Here is a 19,867-nt window from a genome sequence, read left to right as displayed (position 1 = left end):
AAAACACGAAAGTGCTGCCTATGCTCTGAATCGCAGTGCTGAGAAATCACAGACAGGCATATCCCTCGGACCAACTGGCCATTTACCTTAGCCAATTTGGTAAGCCTGAGTGACAGTCCCTGGGTCAATCTAAAAGGTGAATGGCTTCTGATGAATAATAGGAACTCTGATTTCCCTGTGCATACACACACATCCAAACACACACACACACACACACACACACACACACGCGCACACACAATGCATATAATCAGATATACAAGAAAATAATGAATGATTAGAATGCTACTTCTCCCTGGGTTAAACTAATTTAAGAAATTTTATACTTACGAAGATACCATTTATCATAATAACGAATGTTATAAAAATAATAATATGTTTATCAAAATAGCGGTAGTGGCTATCAAAGGTATAGTTTGCATTGATTTTATTTTATGTAAGTAAAATTTTAAAAGCATATTCAAGAAAAATGAATATGAGTTTTAAATATCTACAGAGAAAACTCACATGAAATTAACTTAACGTTCGATTTTAAAATGCGAGATGTAAAACATACCGGAAGTCGGGTGAATGCAGTGGTGCACACCTGTAATCCCAGCACTCGGAGAGGCAGAGGCAAGCAGATTGCTGTGAGTTCAAGGCCATCCTGATCTAAAAAGCAAGTCCAGGACAGTTAAAGCTACACAGAAAAACCCTGTCTTGAAAAAACAAAAACAAGCAAATAAACAAAACAAGCAAATAAACAAAAACCCTGAAGATCGATACTTTGTTTTAAAGTTTTTATTTGTTTGTTTGGTTTGGTTTGGTTTTGGTTTTTCAAAAGAGCGTTTCTCTATCTACATTAGCCTTAAACTCACAGATATCCACCTGCCTCACAAATGCTTGTGCCACCACTCCTGGCTTCTGTTTTAAAGTTAACATTATAGAGAAGTTGGATTAGCTATCTAAGGCCACAGAGCCAGTGGTTTGGGGAAAGATTCATACATACTAGCTACATTTCTAAAAAGAGGTATACACCGTGGTATATAGGAGATGCTATTGCCAGGTAATCCACAGGTTTAGTTTTTAATTTTTAGAAGTTTTCTTTATAAAAATATTATATGTATGTGTACACATTAGCAGGTACACTCATCCATACAGACAGATTTGAAGAATAGTTGTTGATATTGGAACATTTTTCTCAGTTGTTTCTGTACCTCATGATTTTGAAGACAGGGTCTTTTGCTAAACCTAAAGATCATCATTTTGGCTAGATTAGCTGACCAGTGAGCCTCCACGATCCTGTTGTCTCTGCTCCCCCACACTAGGGTTACAGGCATACATTGATGTGCCCAGCTTTTATGCAAATTCTAGAGATCCAAACTCAGGTCCTCATGTCTGAAAAGCAAGCACTTTACCCACTGAATCATCTTACACTAGGATCATAGATTATCATTGTTCTTGTGCACTAACCAAGTAGTTCTAATTATGAAGTTTCTCATTTGGAGAGAAAAAAAAAACATTTTTAGGTCAGCCTATATAAATGTTTTAATATATGCTAAGAATTACAGCTACCATGAACCTGGATGTTAACATGATAGTAATGGTTTTAATGACATTTTTTCAAACCATGTTTCTATTCAGTTCCCCTTTGCCCACTCAGACTTTATGATTCTGGATAAAAATGATTAAATTTATATCCCTGTCATAACTGCATGCAAAATTACTAACAAAGGTGATTTATGAGAAATTTAGGAAAGCACTATGGTTTTACAATCAATCTATGACAGTATATCCACTGGAAATTATGAAAGGTTTAGTCTCCTCAAAAGAACTGGAAGAAAGTGTTAATAATTTGCAGATTAAAAAGTTTCCACCAAAATATGAAGACTATTTTATTATCTTTTCATAATTAAACACAGGAACAAATATGGCATCAAAAATGAATGTTATCCTTCTAAGAGCCACAAGGATCAATATATCCAACTCATAACTATTGCAGTGTATTTTATTATTGTAGCACATTTTATATTATTGCACTATTCTATAATATAATAATATATTACACTTTATAATTATAATTATAATAATAATTATTATTGTTGTTTTAGCACATTTGTCAACTCCAAAACCATGGGCAACTAATTTAGGTGTTACCATTCAGTGTCTCTGTGTGGCCACATTTATTCAAAGGTGATGAGGGGAAATTTTTGGTTCTTAGCAGCTGCATCTTCTTACTTTCTTCTCTCTTCTTACTTTCATCATTTTTTTACTCCTGCCTTTCATCACGATTAGCTTTAATAGGATGCATGCCACCCTGACAGCATAGCATGTGAGCATCACAGATTATTTCCAGGGTTCCAAGATGCTACTCTAGTGTTCTGGTTTAGTTCTATGTCTCAGTATATAGGCAACACCTTTAAATTTGTTTGATTGAGAACAGCTTCTTCATTTCTCTTCAATATAGTTTTGGCAATTTATTGCTTTGCTTCCTATATGCATTTTCTAAATTGACTCAGTGTCTTAGAATTTTAGTCGTGTGTTCTACAAGAATCAAAGACTTTTACAGCCATTTTGTAAAACATACACACACATGCATATACACATACATGTATAGAATGTTACATCTAAAAGGCACCTGGAAATTCACTTGCTATATTTTATGGAGTATATAATTGAGTCATAATAGAGGCCTAGTCCCTATTTTCATTGACTAAATGGTATTTTTTCTTATTTACCTTCATTTTATGTACACTAATGTTCTGCCTGCTTCTCTGTGTGTGATGGTGTCAGATCCCCTTAAACTGGAATTATAGACAGCTGTGAGCTGTCATGAGGGTATTGGGAATCGAACCCGAGTCCTTTGAAAGCAGCCAGTTGTCTTGACCACTGAGCCAACTCTCAATCTCCCAAATGGTATTATTAAAATCTAGTTTTGCATGCTAGAGATGGAATGCAAGTCCTTACAGATGCAAGGCAGGCAAGTATTTTTGTCACTGAGCTATACCAAAACTCCAAGTAGTGGCTATTTCAAAGAGCTGGTAATGTGCCACAATTTAAAAATTAAGTGGTCATTCTTAAATGGAAATTACTAAAATTATTGCATAAAATATAAATTACTAAAATTTACTATAAAATTGCTAAAATTATTAAATAATTTATATAATGAGGTTTACCTTGAAATATGTTTTGCTTTTCTAGTTTTTTAAAAATATTTTGATAATTCTGTGAGTGCATACAATATGTTTTGATTAAGTCCTTTCCATTTCTCCAATCACTTCATGAATTCATGAATACACTCAGTATTGCCACAATTTGTATGAGTGTGAAGCTATCTATTAGAGCATGATTGGCCTCTTAGGCTTGAATTTTCAAAGAAACTTGACTCTGCCTCTCCCAGCAGTCATCCATCACTTCACCAGCTCCTTTCAGCTGGAGGTCCTTTCTCAGTTTGCAATGAAGTATCCTTGATCATATAATGTTTATTCTACTGTGGTCCTTAAACAGTACTTGTTTATTTGAAGTTTCTAGCTTGAAGTGCAGCTAGACTTGCCTCCCTAGTAAACATGAAGCTTTGGATTTGATCATGAGCACTAAAACAAAACAAAACAAAAAGTTGAATTTCCTTACTTATTTCTCAGAGTCTCTTGATTCATTCTTTTCACATGAATTCAAAATTATAAATATCCATTCTTATTCCGTTTGCTTGGATTCTCTTTGTAGTACTAGGGATTTAACCCAGGGCCCAAAGGATGTTAGGTAAGCACTCAACTCCTGAGCTGTAGCCCCAGTCTAATCCTTGCTTCTTTGAGTAAATTAATGTTATTTTTAATAATAAAAGACTGATATTGAAGTAAGAATGCAAACTAGTTATAATTTTCTGCTCAACACCTTCACCATTCTTCTCCCTACTTCCCTCTTCTTTGTTTCTTTTCTTCCATATATTCTCACCATTCAAGAATAAGCCAAGGTAGTCTTCGGAGTTTGTTCTTTCTTGCCTTCAGTTAAGTCTCAGACTTCTGTAAGGGAGCTCTGAACATTGAAACAATTTTCAATGTTATTATGTTACTTTAAAATTATTTTTCTTTGCCAACAATTAGATTTTTGTATCAATAAATCGGTTTTGTCATTACATGATGAAAAAAGTTCTACAGTTGCTTACCGTCTCCAAGGTTTTATGTTTATATTCTAATTGAATTATAAAGTTATTGAAATCAACACTTTGTAAGCTATACTTTTTTGTATAAGTATAAACACAAACAGGTTTGCACATCAGTTAACTAACAAATGTTCCCGGAAGCCATTCTTTCCTTTGCAATCATATCAATCATATTTTCCTGTGTTCAGTTATATTGTGATTATATCCCTTCTAGTCTTTCTGCCTGTATGTTTTCTTCCCAAAAGCATTTTTGTGCTATTGTCAGACACAATTATTTTGCCCAGAAAATTGTGGTGACTTTTTTCTTTGACATACATATTAGTTCATTTTTTTGTTACTATAATAAGATATATGATGCTGGGTACTTCATTTAAAAAGACTTTAATTTTAAAATGACCAAACAATGAAATTAAAAGCTCACATGAAATAAAAAAGCAGCTGATTTTGTATTGACTAAGTATTGCTAGGTATGGGGCCTACCCTGGAGTATAGTTGATATTTACAATGATATTCATTGGAGAAAACTGATATTCCTTTTCCCATCAGGTATATTTGTTGCTGTTGTTTTGTTTCTTTGGGAGGGACATAAAGTTGGGTGGATAGAAAAGTAAAAAGGATCTTGGAGTTGAGAAAGAGGAAAACACGATCAAGTGTATTATATAAAGAAGATTTAAATTAAAAAAGAGACAGTAATACAATGGTAAACTATATGCTTACCATGTCCAGAGACTCAGAGTTCAATCCTCAGTACTACATGCACACAGAAAAGCTGTATTTAACTCACAGTTCTGGAATTTCAAGGGTGTGGATCTGGCATCATTTGGGCTATGATGAGGGTCCCCTTGGCTATGTCATATAGAAGATACCAATAGAGTACAAGAATATGTGTTAGATGATATCATGTGATGAGGCAAAAAAGCACAGATTATTTTATTAAAAAAATCTTATAGACAATATCAAGGCGTCAAGAGGCCTTTCTTATTCACTTCATAGAACTGCTCTCCCAGCAAACTATTCAACTCCAGTAAACCTCTATTTCTCTTGTGTGTGTGTGTGTGTGTGTGTGTGTGTGTGTGTTTCTTTTGTTTCTAGAAATCCAACCCAGAGTCTAAGAGGTAAGATCAGTTTTATAGATTTCCTAATTCAACACTGCCTTTCTTCATTTTCACGTCAAAGACAAGTTTCCACCACATCAAGCCTTGGGTTTCTTGAAACAATGTTTGAAAATTTACAACATATAAAGTCAATATTAAGTACCTTCTTTGAAGTGGTCTAAAATTCCCTTTCCTGTCTTAATTACCCACTGTGCTACTTCAAACAATCTATGATTTAACAGAAGGAAGCACATACACACATGCTTACCTCAAGGCTTATTCTTTATTCTTGGTACAATTGTCCATACTCTCTGTGCTTACCAATATTGTTATAGAGAAGCAAGGTAACACAGTAGAGGCATGGTGGAATCTAGGATCAGATCATATGGTGTTGAATTCTTATCCAGGAGTGTATTGGCTGTGAGATATTGTATCACCTACTTCTCCACTTCAGTGTTTCCATATAAAAGGATGTTAATATTACTAATCTTTCTTATTTATTCATTTATTATTATTTCTTTTCATGGGCTTGTGTCTTCTTGTCTATATGTGTACAACATGCATGCCTGGTGCCAGAAAAAAATTAAAAGAGAGTATTGGATCTCCTAGAACTTGAGTTACAGTGGTTAGAAGTTTGAATCTCTTTTCTTTATTCTTTTTAAATTTTTATTATTTTTTTACTTTAATTACATTTTATTCACTTTGCATCCCAGCTGTATTGCCCTTCCTCATTCCCACCCAGTTCCACCCTCCCTCCTCATCTCCTCCCTTTCCCCTCTCCAAGTCCACCATTAGAGGAGGTCCACCTCCCCTTTCATCCTAATTTACCTTATCAGGTCTCATCAGGACTGGCTGCAATGTCCTTCTCTGTGTCCTGGCAAGGCTGCAACTCCTTCGGGGGGGGGGGCAAAGAGAGCCAGCCACTGAGTTCATGTCAGAGGCAGTTTCTTACTAGGGAACACACTTGAATACTGAGCTGCCATGGGCTACATCTGAGCAGGGGTTCTAGGTTATATCCATGAAAGTAACTTGGTTGGAGTATCAGTCTCAGAAAATACCCGAATCCAGATATTTTGGTTCTATTGCTCTCCTTGTGGAGCTCTTGTCCTCTCCAGGTCTTACTAACTCCCTCTTCTTTCATAAGATTCCATGCCCTCTGTCCAAAGTTTGGTTATGAGTCTCAGCATCTGATTTGATACACTGTTAGGTAGAGTCTTTCAGAAGCCTTCAGTGGTAGGCTCCTGTCTTGTTTCTTGTTTTCTCCTTTTTCCAATATTCTTCCCCTTTGTCTTTCGAAAGTCTCAAGAAAAGACATGAAAGAAAAAAGCCAGACAGATTTCTCTTTTTTTTCCTTTGTACCATGTATAACCTACTTTGATGTAATGACAGAGATAAGAAATGAGTCACCTTTTCCTATCTTTTTGTCAAAATGGCTTATCTGTTATCTAGTTGTCTCAGTATTAATGTACTCTTTATACAGTGTGGAAGATCAAGTCCAAGGCTTCACACAGTCTGGATTCAATAACCTATCTTTCTACAGTGTACAGAGTCTAATTCTAAGACTTGTTCTACTGATTTTTTTTTCTATTACATTGTGTGCTGGAACCAAATTTCTTTAATTTCTATAAAGTTCCATTATATTTTAATATCTAGTAAGACAGATATTGCTTTATCATTTTTCTTTTTCAATAAGTTTCTGAGTCTTCTGATGTGTTTGGTTTTTTCCTGATGTGTTTATTTTTCCAAATGAATTTCAATATGATTCTTCTCTAAGCTCATCCTCATATTGAGAAAAATATCATTTTAAGAATTCTGTGTTAAAATGATTTATGTCTTCCAAAAATTTCAAGTCTTTACTTATGTTTCCTTAGTGAAGTTTTATAGTTTTAATAATATAAAGTTGTTTATCTTTACATAGCTTAGGGTAAAAGTTACATACAAAGCTCATATAATGAAGTATCTAATTATTATTATCTGATTTAGGCGGCTCTGTAGTAAGTAGTAAATGACAGCATTCCCATCTTTGTGTGACTAAAATAAGTGACTGGTGTTTACTGAGAAAGTTTTTGTAGACTGAGTACACATATAGAATGGTCTTTGATTTGTAGGCATTCTGGTCAGTTTGTCAGGTTGACACGAGCTAGGGTTATTTGGGAAGAGGGAACACCAGTTGAACAAATGCTTGATCAAACTAGCCTGTGGACATGTCTGTTGGTTATTTTCTTCTTTATGATTGATGTGGGAGAGTCCTACCAACTCTGGGTGTTGCCATCCCCGAATAGGTGGTCCTGGATGTCATAAGAAAGCAGAAGGGGAGGAAGACCTCCCTTATCAGTGGACTGGGGGAGTGGCATGGGTGGAGAAGAGAGAGAGAGGGTGGGATTGGGAAGGGAAGAGGGAGGGAGCTACAGGTGGAAAACAAAGTGAATAAACCGTAATTAATAAAAATATAAGGAAAAAAGAAAAGAAAAGAAAGCGGACTGAGAAAGTCATGGAGAAGCACTCTTGCACCTGCCCCAGCTTCTAGCTGGAGCTGGACTTGCCAGTCTGAAGGGGGGAAAACAAAGCAAATAAACTGTAATTAATAAAAATATAAATGAAGAAGAGCCAAGCTTCAGTTCGTAGAGCACGTTGTCATAAAACCTTGGCAGAGGAGGCGGGGCAAGATGGCGGCGCCGGGAGGACTCTCATTCTGAGCAGCAGCAGCAGGATCAGCACAGTGACCAGCAATAAGAACTCGTGGCCATAAAACACAGTCATTGTGTTCCCCAGGTGAGAGGATACCCCACGGTGGGGATTCAATCAGCTTTTAACTCACCAGGCTAAACCTCGGAAGAGATCTTGGTTCCACCAGATGTTTGGCTGCCGCCCGCCAGCCCCAGCTCCAGGCCAGAGCCACAAGCCAGTGTCTCTGGTCACGGTCCCAGACTGAACCGTGCGCGCCACACTATCAGAGACTTGAATTTTCAGTCGAGAGATAACCCCATGGTACAGGAAACGATTGGGACTGACCTTAGGTCAACCAGATATCCCCAGGAAAAGACTCGGGTTCCACGGGTGCCCCAGGAGCCAGCCCGGAACCAGAGCCGGAGACCCAGGTGCCTGCACAGAGCCCCGCATGCCTGCGCTCCTGATTCGCCGCCTGAGATAGAACTGTGGGCACCAGGGAATGAGTTTCACTGTCTGGTGCAAACACACAAGGAGGGAAATGGCTGGTCTGATCTCAGAGCACTCAGCCGACACCCCCACCCCGAAAAGGTCTCTGGAAAATTACCCAGTTTAGGCAGACACCCGGGCTCCCAAAGGCTGGAAAGGCAGACAAAGGCAGTTTCTGTGCACCAGACAGCTGGCGGAGACTGAGCTGCCATCTCTCAGCTGTGCTCCAGACACAGGCAGTTTCTGCGGCCAGCCAGCTGGCGGAAACTGAGCAGTACGCACCAGGACAAAAAAGGAGACTGAGAGTCCCTGTCTCCAGAGAATCCACAGGGAAGGAAGGAAATTGTACTGACTTAAATCACCCAGTCCTTCCCTGGAAAAAGACTAGCAGACCTGCGGGGCTGAGCCGCCATCACTCAGCTGTGCTACAGACACAGGCACAAACAGTTGCTGAGCGCCAGATGTCCAACTGGGTCACAGCAGCTGATCATTAAATTTACAGCAAGAAACCCAGAAACAGGGCATCTGTCCTCAGGACTTCCCTGGGTGAGAGGAGAACCCTCTCGACTAACAAAGACCACAGTTACCACTCAGGTCTCTATCCCTGAGGTAAGCAGCAGCAACTCCTGAAAAAACGACAGCCATCCAGGGACTATACCCAAAAAGCTGAAAAGACATCCTTCAGGAAAAACCAGCTTTCTGCAAAGGGGAATCTTTCCACCACAGGATCCCCAGGAACTACCAGAAAATAACCCGAAACACCTAAGATAGCACAATGGGTAGAGGCCAGTGTAAAAGCTCAAGCAACAAAAGACAGAGCAATATGGCATCTCCAGAACCCAGTTACCCAGGGGCAAGTAACCCTGGACACCCCAGCATAACTGAAATCCAAAAAGATGACCTAACAACTATGCTCATGAAGATGATAACAGAGGAAACAAATAAGATACGTAAAGACATAGAGGAAGATAAACTCAAACAGAATATTGCCATCCGTAAAGAAATAGAGGAAGCTGCAGCCAAACAGTTTGTGGCCTTTACAAAAGAAATGCTTAAAGCACTGAATGAAATAAAAGAAACAGAGTTGAAGGAACTAAAAGAAAAACAGGAAAGTACAATCAGACAGGTGAATGAAGTAAACAAAACAACTCAAGACCTGAAGATAGAATTGGAAAAATTAAAGAAAACACAAATGGAGGAAATAATGGAAAGGAAGAATCTAGGGAAGAAAACAGGAACTACAGAGGTAAGCATAACCAACAGACTACAAGAGATGGAAGAAAGAATCTCAGGTGTAGAAGATTACAATGGAAGAAATCGATGTATCTGTCAAAGAATTTGTAAAATCCAAAAAATTCCTGACACAGACCGTCCAAGAAATCCAAGACAATATGAAAAGACAAAACCTAAGAATAATGGGAATAGAGGAAAAAGAAGACTCCCTTCTCCAAGGCCCAGAAAATATTATCAACAAAATCATTGAAGAAAATTTCCCCAAGTTAAAGGAGAGGCCAATAAGAATACACGAGGCCTACAAAACACCCAACAAATTTGACCAGAAAAGAAAATCTTCCCGCCACACAATAATCAAAACAGTAAGTACACAGAACAAAGAAAAAGTACTAAAAGCTGCAAGGGAAAAAGGCCAAGTAACATATAATGGCAAACCCATTAGAATCACACCTGACTTTTCAACAGAGACTATGAAAGCTAGAAGGGCCTGGACGGATATCATGCAGACCCTAAGAGAACACAGATGTCAGCCTAGGCTACTATACCCTGCAAAACTCTCAGTCTTCATAGATGGAGAAAACAAGATATTCAATGACAAAAACAAATTTCAACAATACCTACACACAAATACAGCATTACAGAAGACACTGGAAGGGAAAATACAACCCCAAAAAATTAGCTTCTTTCAAGAAAACACAGGAAATAATTAACCTTCCTACAGTAAAACAAAAAGCAACCAAGCACACAACCTGATGACCACAGCCAACATCAAAATCAAAGGATCTAACACCCACTGGTCATTAATCTCTCTCAACATCAATGAACTCAACTCTCCAGTAAAAAGACACAGATTAACAGAATGGATACGTAAACAAAACCCAGCAATCCGTTACATACAAGAAACACACCTAAGACACAAAGATAGACATTAACTGAGGGTAAAGGGTTGGAAGAAGACTTTTCAAACAAACGGACCCAAGAAGCAAGCAGGAGCAGCCATTCTAATATCTGATAAAATAGACTTTCAACCAAAATTAATAAAAAGAGATGGGGAAGGACACTTCATACTCATCAAAGGAAAATTCCACCAGGAAGACATCACAATCCTGAACATCTATGCCCCAAATACAAGAGCACCCACATTTGTTAAAGAAACATTGATAAAATTTAAACCACATATAGATCCACACACATTAATAGTGGGAGACTTCAACACCCCACTCTCAACAAAGGACAGGTCAACAAAACAGAAATTAAACAAAGAAACAATAACTCTGACAGAGGTCATGAATCAAATGGACCTCACAGACATTTACAGAACTTTACACCCAAACACAAAAGAATTTACCTTCTTCTCAGCACCTCATGGAACCTTCTCCAAAATAGACCATATAGTTGGTCACAAAGCAAGCCTCATCAGATACAAGAAGATTGAAATAATCCCTTGTATCCTGTCTGATCACCATGGAATAAAGCTGGACTTCAACAATAACAGAAATAGCAAAAAGCCTACACACACATGGAAACTGAACAACTTGTTACTAAATGACAGCTGGGTCAGGGAAGAAATAAAGAAAGAAAGTAAAGTCTTCCTAGAATTCAATGAAAATGAAGATACAACATACCCAAACTTGTGGGACACAATGAAAGCAGTGCTAAGAGGAAAGTTCATAGCACTAAGTGCCTTCAAGAAGAAAATTGAGACAGCTCATTCAAGCACTTAAAAACTCTAGAAAAAGAAGAAGCAGGAAGGAGTAGACGGCTGGAAATAATCAAACTCAGGGCTAAAATCAATCAATTAGAAACAAATAAAACAATTCAAAGAATCAATGAAACCAAGAGCTGGTTCTTTGAGAAAATCAACAAGATCGACAAACCCTTAGCCAAGCTAACTAAAAGGCAAAGAGACATCACCCAAATCAACAAAATCAGAAATGAAAAGGGGGGCATAACTACCGACACTGAGGAAATCCAAATCATTAGGACTTACTTCAAAAGTCTATATGCCACAAAATTTGAAAATCTAAATGAAATGGACAATTTTCTTGATCGAATTGACTTACCATAGCTGAACCAGGACCAGGTAAATCAAATAAAGAGTCCTATATTTTCCAAAGAAATAGAAGCGGTCATCAAAAGTCTCCCATCCAAAAAAAGCCCAGGACCAGATGGCTTCAACGCAGAATTTTACCAGACTTTCAAAGAAGAGCTAACTCCAATTCTCTTCAAACTATTCCACAAAATAGAAACAGAAGGAACATTACCAAACTCATTCTATAAAGCCACAATCACCTTGGTACCTAAACCTCACAAAGACTCAACAAAGAAAGAGAATTTCAGGCCAATCTCCCTTATGAACATTGATGCAAAAATACTTAACAAAATACTTGCAAACCGAATCCAAGAACACATCAAAGATATTATCCACTATGACCAAGTAGGCTTCATCCCAGGTATGCAGGGGTGGTTCAATATACGGAAATCCATCAATGTGATCCACCATATTAACAAACTGAAAGAAAAAAAAAACACATGATAATCTCCCTGGATGCTGAAAAAGCATTTGACAAAATCCAACATCCATTCATGTTTAAAGTACTGGAGAGATCAGGGATACAAGGCACATATCTAAACATAGTAAAGGTGATTTACAGCAAGCCAATAGCCAACACCAAACTAAACGGAGAGAAACTTAAAGCAATCCCACTGAAATCAGGGACAAGACAAGGCTGCCCACTCTCTCCATATCTCTTCAACATAGTACTGGAAGTCCTTGCTAGAGCAATAAGACAGTTGAAGGAGATCAAGGGGATACAGATGGGAAAGGAAGAAGTCAAATTATCACTATTTGCAGATGATATGATAGTATATATGAGTGACCCCCAAAACTCTACCAGAGAACTCCTACAGCTGATAAACACCTTCAGCAAAGTGGCCAGATACAAAATTAACTCAAAAAAATCAGTAGCCCTCCTGTATACAAAAGACAAAAGGGCTAAGAAAGAAATTAGAGAAACAACACCATTCACAATAGCCACAAATGACATGAAGTACCTTGGTGTAACCCTAACCAAGGAAGTCAAAGACTTGTATGAAAAAAATTTCAAGTCTCTGAAGAAAGAATTAGAGGAAGATATGAGAAGATGGAAAGATCTCCCATGCTCATGGCTTGGCAGGATTAACATAGTAAAAATGGCCATCTTACCAAAAGCAATCTACAGATTTAATGCAATTCCCATCAAATTGCCAACACAATTCTTTACAGACCTGGAAAGAAAAATGCTCAACTTCGTATGGAATAACAAGAAACCCAGAATTGCTAAAACAATCCTCTACAATAAAAGATCTTCTGGAGGTATCTCCATCCCTGATCTCAAGCTGTACTATAGCAAAAGTTATAAAAACTGCATGGTACTGGCATAGAAACAGAATGGTGGATCAATGGAATCGAACAGAAGACCCAGAAATAAACCCACACACTTACGGACACCTGATTTTTGACAAAGATGCCAAAACCATACAATGGAGAAAAGATAGCATCTTCAACAAATGGTGCTGGTCCAACTGGATGTCTATATGTAGAAAAATGAAAATAGATCCATACTTAGTACCCTGCACAAAACTGAAGTCCAAGTGGATCAAAGACCTCAACATAAAACCAGACACATTAAATCGGCTAGAAAAAAAAGTGGGGAATACCCTAGAACTCATTGGTACAGGAGAAAACTTCCTGAACAGAACACCAACAGCACAGGCTCTAAGAGCAACAATCAATAAATGGGACCTCATGAAATTGAAAAGCTTCTGTAAAGCAAAGGACACTGTCATCAAAAAAAGCGACTGCCTACAGATTGGGAAAGAATCTTCACCAACCCTTTATTTGAAAGAGGACTCATATCCAGTATATATAAAGAACTAAAGAAGCTGAAAAGCAGCAAACCAAGTAATCCACTTAAAAAATGGGGAACAGAGCTAAACAGAGAATTCTCAATAGAGGAATATCTAATGGCAGAGAAGCACTTAAAGAAATGCTCAACCTCATTAGCCATTAGGGAAATCCAAATCAAAACAACCCTGATATTTCACCTTACACCCATCAGAATGGCCAAGATGAAAAACTCAAGGGACAACACATGCTGGAGAGGTTTTGGAGAAAGGGGAACCCTTCTCCATTGCTGGTGGGAATATAAACTTGTACAACCACTCTGGAAATCAATCTGGTGCTTTCTCAGACAACTAGGAATAGCGCTTCCTCAAGATCCAGCCATACCACTCCTAGGCATATACCCAAAAGAGGCGCAAGTACACAAAAAGGACATTTGCTCAACCATGTTTGTAGCAGCTTTATTTGTAATAGTCAGAAGCTGGAAACAACCCAGATGCCCCTCAACTGAAGAATGGATGCAGAAATTGTGGTACATCTATACAATAGAATATTACTCAGCAATGAAAAATAAGGAAATCATGAAATTTGCAGGTAAATGGTGGGACCTGGAAAGGATCATCCTGAGTGAGTTGTCCCAGAAGCAAAAAGACACACATGATATATACTCACTCATATAGACATTCAACCTAGGACAAACCCACTAAAATCTATGCATCTGAAGAAACCAAGGAAGAGAGAGGACCCTAACTAACATGTTCAATCCCCACCTGAAAGGCAAAGAGGATGGACATCAGAAGATGAAGAAAACAGCAAACAACCTAGAAACCTGCTACAGAGGGCCTCTGAAAGCCAGAAGAAGAAAACAGGAAACAAACTAGGAACCTGCCACACAGGGCCTCTGAAAGCCTCTGCCCTGCAGACTATCAAAGCAGAAGCTGAGCCTGATGGCCAACTGTTGGGCAGAGTGAATGGAATTTTTTGTAAGAAGTGGGAAATAGCAAGAGCTGGAGAGGACAGGAACTCCACAAGGAGAGCAACAGAACAAGAAAATTTGAACACGAGGAACTTCCCAGAGACTCATACTCCAACCAAGGACTATTCATTGAGATAACCTAGAACCCCTGCACAGATGTAGCCCATGGCAGGTCAGTGTCCTTGTGGGTTACCTAGTAATGGGAAGAGGAACTGCCTCTGACATAATCTGATTGGCCTGCTCTTTGATCACCTCCCTCTGAGGGGGGAGCAGCCCTACCAGGCCACAGAAGAGGACAATGCAGCCACTTTGAGGAGAACTGATAGACTAAGATCAGAAAGGAGAGGAGAACCTCCCCTATCAGTGGACTTGGGGAGGAGCATGCATGCAGAAATGGGAGGGAGGTTGGGATCGGAAATGGAGGAGGGAGAGGCTTATGGGGGGATACAAAATGAATAAAGTGTAATTAATAAAAAATAAAAAAGTAATTAAAAATATATATAAATAAAAAAGAAAGCAGACTGAGAAAGTCATGGAGAGGCACACTTTACCTGCCCCAGCTTCTAGCTGGAGCTGGACTTGCCAGTCTGAAGAGTGTGTGCTTGCTAACGCCCTGGCCATGTTGCACATTGGCATCACCTTGGACACAAGCTGGGCTGTGTGTGGGACCCAAAGCCAACGGCCATCAAAGGGAGACAGTAGCAGAAGAGAGTCGATGGACTGGCAGGAAGGATGAGAAGCTCCATATCTCCCCTAAGTTGGTCAAGTTCCTGTTTGGGTGCCTGGCTGAGATGGGTGCTACAATTTTTGTGTAGCCCTTAGACCTGATAAAGAACTGGATGCAGTTGAGTGGTGAAGGAGCCAAGACTCGAGAGTACAAAACCAGCTTCCATTCTCTCACCTGAAGGCAGAAAGGCTGAAGGGCATTTACACTGGGCTTTTAGGTGGCCTACTGCACCAGGCCACCTACACCACTACTCGTTTGGGCATCTATACTCTGTTGTTTGAGTGCCTGACTGGGGCTGATGGTACAAACCCTGGCTCTCTCCTGAAAGCCCTGATTGACATGACTGCAAGTGCAACTGGTGTATTCGTTGGAACACCAGGAACAACAACAGGAATACCATGCTGATAGCTGGCTTTCAGCTGAGGCTACAAATGTGGTCGGGCAAAGTGCATGGAATCTCATATAAGAAGTGGGAAATAGCAGGATCCGGAGAGGACAGGAACCTCACAAGGAGAGCAACAGAACCAGAAAATTTGAACACAGGGGTCTTGCCAGAGACTCATACCCCAACCAAGTACCAGGCATGGAGATGGCCTAGAAACCCTGCGCAGATATAGTCCATGGCAGTTTAGTGTCTAAGTGAGTTACATGGTGATGGGAGGAGGGACTGCTTCTGGCATAGTCTGGTTGGCCTGCTCTTTGATCACCTCCCCCTGAGGGGGAAGCAGCCTTACCAGGCCACGGAGGATGACAATTCGGCCACTCTTGATGTGATCTGGTGGACTGGGATCAGAGGGAAGGGGAAGAGGGCCTTCCCTATTGGTGGACTTGGGGAGGGGCATGCATGAGGGGAGGAGGGAGGGTGGGACTGGGAGGGGAGGAGGGGCTTATGGGGGATGCAGGGTAGATAAAGTGTAATTAATAAAAATAAAAAAAAAACCCTAATTCAAATTGCCAGGGAAGAAGGAGTTCCCATACCGTGGTGGGGCTGCATCCCTACCATGACTGAAGCTGCCATTGTCAGTGCTGCCCAGCTTGCCTCCTACTCCCAATCCAAGCAGTTCTTTTTGGACTCAAGTCTCTGTCATGATCAGTGCCCTTGTCACCACTGTGGCTTCCATGCTTGTGGAAGACTGGGGTCCCATAAAGTCCTCACATTCATCTTGGAACAGATGAACAAGGCCTATAAATGTCTCTTCCTCAGTAGCTGATGTGGCAAAGTTCTGGGACTAGTGTGCCAGTGTTCCCAAGTCACCCACTGCTACTACAGTCTCTGTGCCCTAGGGGGGCCTGGATTCTACTACTCTGGGCTCCTCTATTTTCCCTCCACAGTGTAGTTTTCTCCTTTGCAGTAAAGAAAGTTGGTCTCTTCTACCTCTCTGTTCCTGCTTTCCATGTTTGTCTGATGCTTAGAATCATTCTCTGCCTGACTGTTCCTGGGGTCACCTAAGAAATCTGAGGATTTCTGGTCTCCACTTAGGTGTTAGTTTCAGGAACTACAAGACAGAAGATCCTTATCTCTGGAGAAACCAAAGCAGAACTGAGGAGACATAAGAGAGCAGAAGCTATCAAGTTGTCCAAAGGGTCTGTGGTGGAAGGATGTGGTCTTCTTCCTCCCTGAGGACTCAATCAATAAATTGAATTGATGACACAAAAAAAAAGGAAGAAAAAAAAAAGTCATGGAGAACAAGTCTGTAAGCAGCATCCTTCATGGTTGTTGCTGCTTCACATCCCACATATAGGCTCCTGTCTTGGCTTCCCTTGGTGATGGGATGTGGTTGAGATAATGTTCCTCCCCAAGTTGCTTTTTATAATGGTGTCTGATCACAATAGAAAGCATATAAGAGCAACAGAAATAACTGTTTTCAAAGACTGGTGTTATTTACACATCTGCTTATTAGTTTCATATTCTCTACATATCCACTTTGGGATGAAACGACTCCATGACTAGCATGATATACAAATAAAGCACTTACTACTGTTTGCTTTGAAGCAAATAACTTACATTATTCAGGAACACATTTTGCGATATTCCAAGCCATTTTTATTCCCTCTTCTGAGAAATCTCTGTTCATATCTAAAGCCCACTTTTTTTTTAAATTTTTAGTTACATTTTATTAATTTTGTATCCAGCTGTATTTCGCTCCCTCATTCCCTCCCAAACCCTCCCTCCCTCCCTCCCTCCCTCATCTCCTCCCTGCCCCTTTCCAAGTCCACTGATTGGGGAGGATCTTCTCCCCTTTCATCTGACCCTGTTTTATCAAGTATCTTCAGGCCTGGCTGCAAAGTCCTGCTCTGTGGCCTAGCAGAACTGCTCCTCCCTTAGGGGTGGGGAGGTCATAAAGCCTGCCATTGAGTTCCTGTCAGAAATAGTCCCTGTTCCTCTTACTAGGGTAACCAATTGGTTACTAAGCTACTATGGGCTTCATCCTAGCAGAGGTTCTAGGTTATATCCATACGTGGTCCTTGGTGGAGTGTCAGTCTCAGAAAAGACCCCTGTGCCCAGATATATTTGGTCCATGTGGAACTCCTATTCTTTCCACGTCATACTAACCCCCCCCTTCTTTCATATGATTCCCTGAACTCTTTCCAAGGTCTAGTTATGAGTCTTAATATCTTCTTTGATACACTACTAGGTAAAGTCTTTCAGGGGCTCTCTGTGGTAGGCTCCTGTCCTGTTACTTCTTTTCTCCTACATCCAATGCAACTCCCATTTTCCTTTCTAAGTGAGGATTGATCATCTTATCCCGGGTCCTCTTTCTTGTTTATCTTCTTTAGGTGTATAGATTTCATTATGTTTATCATATCTTATAGGTCTATATAAGTTAGTATATACCATGTGTGTCTTTCTCCTTCTGGGATACCTCACTCAGAATGATCTTTTCTAGATCCCACCATTTGCCTGCAATTTTCATGATTTCCTCGTTTTTGATTGCTGAGTAGTATTCTATTGTGAAAAAATACCACAATTTCTGTATCCATTCCTCCATTGAGGGACATGTGGGTTGTTTCCAGGTTCTGGCTATTAAGCTGCTACAAATATGGTTGAGCAAATGTCCTTGTTGTGTACTTGAGCAAATTTTGGGTATATGCCTAGGAGTGGTATAGATGGATCTTGAGGAAGCACTATTCCTAATTGTCTGAGAAAGTGATAGATTGACTTCCAAAGTGGTTGTACCAGTTTACAATCCCACCAGCAGTGAAGGAGGGTTCCCCTTTCAGCATGTGTTGTCACTTGAGTTTTTCATCTTGGCCATTCTGATGGGTGTAAGGTGAAATCTCAGGGTTGTTTTGATTTGCATCTCTCTGATGGCTAAGGATGTTGAGCATCTCCTTAAGTGTTTCTCTGCCATTCTATATTCCTCTACAGAGAATTCTCTGTTTAGCTCCATACCCCATTTTTTAATTGGATTACTTGATTTATTGCTTTTTAACTTATTTAGTTCTTTATATATGCTGGATATCAGCCCTCTGTCAGATATATAGGGTTGGTGAAGATACTTTCCCAGTCTGTAGGGAAAGTATCTGTAGGTTGTCATTTTGTTCTGACTATAGAGTTTTTGCTTTACAGAATAGTTTCAGTTTCATGAGGTCCCATTTATTGATTGTTGCTCTCAGAGCCTGTGCTGTTGGTGTACTGTTCAGGAAGTTGACTCCTGTGTCAATGAGTTCAAGGCTCTTCCCCAGTTTTTCTTCTAACTGATTTAGAGTATCTGTTATTTTTTCTCTGTCTCTGTCTCTCTTTTTTAAATTTTTTTATTTAACTTTTATTAATTACATTTTGTTCATTTTGTATCCCCCCATAAGCTCATCCCTCCTCCCTCCCGGTTCCACCCTCTTCCCCCATTTCTGCATGCATGCCCCTCCCCAAGTTCACTGATAAGGGAGATCCTCCTCTACTTCTTTCTGATCTTAGTCTATCAGTTCTCATCAGAAGTGGCTGCATTCTCAGGGTTCTAGGTTATCTCCATGAATAGTCCTTGGTTGGAGTATGAGTTTCTGGGAAGTTCCCTGTGTTCAAATTTTTTTTGTTCTGTTGCTCTCCTTGTGGAGTTCCTGTCCTCTCCAGCTCTTACTATTTCCCACTTCTTACATAAAATTCCATTCATTCTGCCCTACAGTTAACCATCAGGCTCAGCATCTGCTTTGATAGTCTGCAGGGCAGAGGCTTTCAGAGGCCCTGTGTGGCAGGTTCCTAGGTTGTTTCCTGTTTTCTTTTTCTTCTGATGTCCATCCTCTTTGCCTTTCAGGATGGGGATTGAACATTTTAGTTAGGGTCCTCTCTTTTGCTTAGTTTGTTTAGATGTACAGATTTTAGTGGGTTTATTCTATATTGTATGTTTATATGAGTGAGTATATACCATGCATGTCTTTTTGCTTCTGGGACAACTCACTCAGGATGATCCTTTTCAGGATCCTTTCCAGGCTGTATTGTCTTCTTCTGTGGCCTGGTAAGGCTGCAACCCCCTGAGGATGATGTGATCAAAGAGCGGGCCAATCAGTTTATGTCAGAGGACAGTCCCTGTTCACATTACTAGGGAACCCACTTGGACACTGAGCTGACATGGCTTACATCTGTGCAGGGGTTCTAGGTTATCTCCATGAATGGTCCTTGGTTGGAGCATCAGTCTCAAAAAACACCCCTGTGCCCAGATTTTTG

This window comes from Psammomys obesus, unplaced genomic scaffold (assembly GCF_907164565.1).
Source record: "Psammomys obesus unplaced genomic scaffold, mPsaObe1.curated_primary_1811, whole genome shotgun sequence".
Taxonomy (NCBI): domain Eukaryota; kingdom Metazoa; phylum Chordata; class Mammalia; order Rodentia; family Muridae; genus Psammomys; species Psammomys obesus.
The sequence above is the reverse complement of the archived record's forward strand: the minus strand, read 5'-3'. Positions refer to the sequence as shown.